This window comes from Heptranchias perlo, chromosome 40 (genome assembly GCF_035084215.1).
Source record: "Heptranchias perlo isolate sHepPer1 chromosome 40, sHepPer1.hap1, whole genome shotgun sequence".
Classification (NCBI taxonomy): Eukaryota; Metazoa; Chordata; class Chondrichthyes; order Hexanchiformes; family Hexanchidae; genus Heptranchias; species Heptranchias perlo.
The window spans coordinates 18,028,332-18,032,360 of NC_090364.1; positions in this window are offsets into that span (position 1 = coordinate 18,028,332).

Genomic DNA, 4,029 nt, shown 5'->3' on the forward strand with positions numbered 1-4,029 from the left:
AGTTTTCCAGAACAATTTGTCGAGGAACCAACTCGGCAACAGGCTATTTCAGATCTAGTGTTGTTAATGAGACAGGGTTAATTAGTGATCTTATAGTTAAGGATCCTCTGGGGGAGAGTGATCATAATATGATAGAATTTCATATTGAGTTAAGTCCGAAACTACAGTCTTAAATTGAAACACAGCCAATTATGTAGGTATGAGGGGCGAGTTGGCTACGGTAGTTTGGGAAATTAGATTAAAAGATATCACGGTAGATCAGCAATGGCGAACATTTTTTTAAAAATTCATAATTCTCAACGAATGTACATTCCCTTGAGGAATTCAAACTCCATGGGAAAAGTGATCCGACCGTGACTAACTAGAGAAGTATTAGATTAATAGAAGAGGCCTACAATGTTGCTAAAAAGAGTAGTAAGCTTGAGGATTGGGAGGGTTTCAGAAATCAGCAAAGGACGACCAAGAAATTGATAAAGAGGGAGAAAATTGAATCTGAGAGTAAACTAGCAAGAAATATAAAAACAGATTGTAAGAGCGTCTACAAGTATGTAAAAAGGAAGAGAGCAGCAAAAGTAAACGTTAGTCCCCTAGAGGCTGAGACAGGAGAAATTATAATGGGGAATAAGGAAATGACAGACGGTTAAACAAATATTTTGTTTTCACAGTAGAAGACACTAAAAACATAGTGCGGAAACAAGGGTCGAATGAGAGTGAGGAACTCAAAGTGATTAATATCAGTAGAGAATAAGTACTGGAGAAACTAATGGGACTAAAAGCTGACAAATCCCCTGGACCTGATGACCTTCATCTGAGAGTTCTAAAAGAGGTGGCTGCAGAGATAGTGGATGCATTGGTTATGATCTTCCAGAATTCCCTAAATTCTAGAAAGGTCCCCATTGATTGGAAGGTCGCAATTGTAACCCCACTATTCAAGAAAGGAGGGAGAGAGAATACACAGAACTACAGGCCAGTTAGCCTGACATCAATAAAAGGGAAAGTGCTAATATCTATTAATAAGGGAATGGTAACGAAACACTTAGAAAATCATAATATGATGAGGCAGAGTCAACACGGTTTTATGAAAGGGAAATCGCGTTTGATAAATTGATTAGGGTTATTTGAGGATGTAACTCGCAGGGTAGATAAGGGGGAACCAGTGGATGTAGTATATTTGGATTTTCAAAAGGCATTCGATAAGGTGCCACAATAGAGGTTGTTAAACAAGATTAGGGCTCATGGGATTGGCATGGATAGAGGATTGGTTAACGGACAGAAAACAAGGAGTAGGGATAAAAGGATCGGTGGCTTGGGCCTCAGCTATTTACAATCTACATTAATGACTTAGATGAAGGGCCCGAGTGTAATGTATCCAAGTTTGCTGACGACAAAGCTAGGTGGGAAAGTAAGTTGTGAGGAGGACACAGAGTCTGCAAAAGGATTATAGACAGGTTAAGTGAGTGAGTGGGTGAGAAGGTAGCAGATGGAGTATAATGTGAGGAAATGTCAAATTATTCACTTTAGTAGGAAGAATAAAAAAGCAGAATTTTTTTAAAAGGTGAAAGACTAAGAAATGTTGATGTTCAGAGGGATTTGGGTGTCCCTGTACATGAAACACAGAAAGTTAACATGCAGGTACAGCAAGCAATTAGGTAGGCGAATGGTATGTTAGCCTTCATTGCAAGGAGGATTGGAATTTAAGGTCTTGCAATTATATTGGGCTCTGATGAGGCCATAGCTGGAGTACTGTGTACAGATTTCATCTCCTTACCTAAGGAAGGATATACTTGCCTTAGAGGCAGTGCAAAGAAGGTTCACTAGATTAATTCCTGGGATGAGAGGGTTGTCCAATGAGGAGAGATTGAGTAGAATGGGCCTATACTCTCGAGTTTGAAAGAATGAGAGGTGATCTCATTGAAACATATAAAATTCTGACAGGGTAGATGCTGAGAGGCTGTTTCCCATGACTGGAGAGTCTAGAACTCGGAGGCATAGTCTCAAGATAAGAGATCAGACATTTAGGACTGAGATGAGGAAAAAATTCTTCAGTGTTGTGAATCTTTGGAATCCTCTACCCCATAGGCCTGAGGATGGTCAGTCATTGAGTATATTCAAGATTGAGATCGATCAATTTTGGACACTAACGGATTCAAGGGATAGGGGGCAGGAAAGTGGAGTTGAGGTAGAAGATCAGCTGTGATCATCTTGAATGGCGGAGCAGGCTCGAGTGGCCATATGCCCTATTCCTGTTCCTGTTTCTGATGTTCTTACGAGAGAGAAGTGCGCGGAGGGAGGGGTGGGTGGGGGAGGCGCGCGCGGTGGGAGGGGTGGGTGGGGAGGTGCACGCGCGGAGGGAGGGAGGGGTGGAGGAGGGGGAGGGGCGCGGAGGAGGCACGCGCAGAGAGAGAGGGCGTGTGCACCCACCCACCCCCTGAGGGGGTCAGTGTTTGTGGTATTATTGCTTGTGTTCTCATTACTGACGATTGATTTCCCATTATCCTCAGGAGCAGCCGAGTTGGACAGATGACCTCACCGTGTGCCAGCTGTCGGGGATCGGTTATGGCTCAAACCGTGTCTACCAGGAGGACGGGACCAGCACCGAGGGCCACACCATGGAGGATGGTTGGCTAAGGTTTCGGTGAGTTTCAGCTCTGCATCTTCACTGTTGGACCACAGTGCGAAAAACAGTAATATCCACCTCCCCCTGTGCATCACTTCGGTCTTAGCAATATTTAGTTGGAGGAAATTTCTACTCATCCGGTACTGGATGTCTTACAGATCAGAGACAGTGGAGTGGTCGAGAGAGGTGGTGATGGTGATGTTGAACTGGGTGTTGTCTGCGTACATGTGGAATCAGATGTGTTTTCGGATGACCAATTCCTTCTCTCTCCACAGAAGGTCTGGTTATCTGTTTTAAGACTAACAAGCTGATGCAGGCGCAGGACCCAGGGGTCAATTAGACACGCAGACGAGATTCTAAAACAAGTGCGTTTTATTCACCCATGTTGTGTGTTTACTGACAATGAACAAACTAGTAATCAGTATTACTCGCCAGCTTCCCACTTACCCCTCTCCGGACTCCCCTCACGAACTGAGCCATTTCCCAGCCTTTTATTCTTACAGACTGGGAGTCGTTAAAGGCAATTAAGGTCACCGATTTCTTAAAGCCAATATCACCTTTTTTATATAACCCCTTAAAGTGATATTCATGGCTCTGATACAGAGCTCAACATCCTATGCTTTGCACCCCGTCGGCCCGTGTTACGTCGGCCCGTGTTACGTCGGCCCGTGTTACGTCGGCCCGTGTTACGTCGGCCCGTGTTACGTCGGCCCGTGTTACGTCGGCCCGTGTTACGTCGGCCCGTGTTACGTCGGCCCCTCCCTCGGCCCCTCCCCCTCCACTATTTCCTCTCTAAGGCATTCTCATCCAACCTGAAAGTGTTACGTCGGCCGTGTTACGTCGGCCCCCTCCCTCGGCCCCTCCCCCTCCACTATTTCCTCTCTAAGGCATTCTCATCCAACCTGAAGTGTGGTGCCCAGAATTGAACACCATACTCGGCTGAGGTTTAACCAGTGTTTTTTAAAGGTTCATCATGACTTCCTTGCTTTTATACTCTATATCTCTATTAATAAAGCCCAGGATCCCATATGCTTTTTTAACAGCCATCTCAACTTGTCCTGCCACCTTCAAAAATTTGTGTGCACAAATTTCTGTTCCTGCACTCCCTTTAAAATTGTACTATTTAGTTTATATTGCCTCTCCTCATTCTTCCTAACAAAATGCATCACTTCACACTTGTGTGATGAGTTTCATCTGCCACGTGTCTGCCCATTTCACCAGTCTCTGTCCTCCTGAAGTCTGTTACTATCCTCCACATTGTTTACTACGTTTCCGAGTCTCGTGCCATCTGCAAACTTTGAAATTATACCCTCGATACTCAAGTCCAGGTCATTAATATATATGATGTGGAGATGCCGGTGATGGACTGGGGTTGACAATTGTAAACAATTTTACAACACCAAGTTATAGTA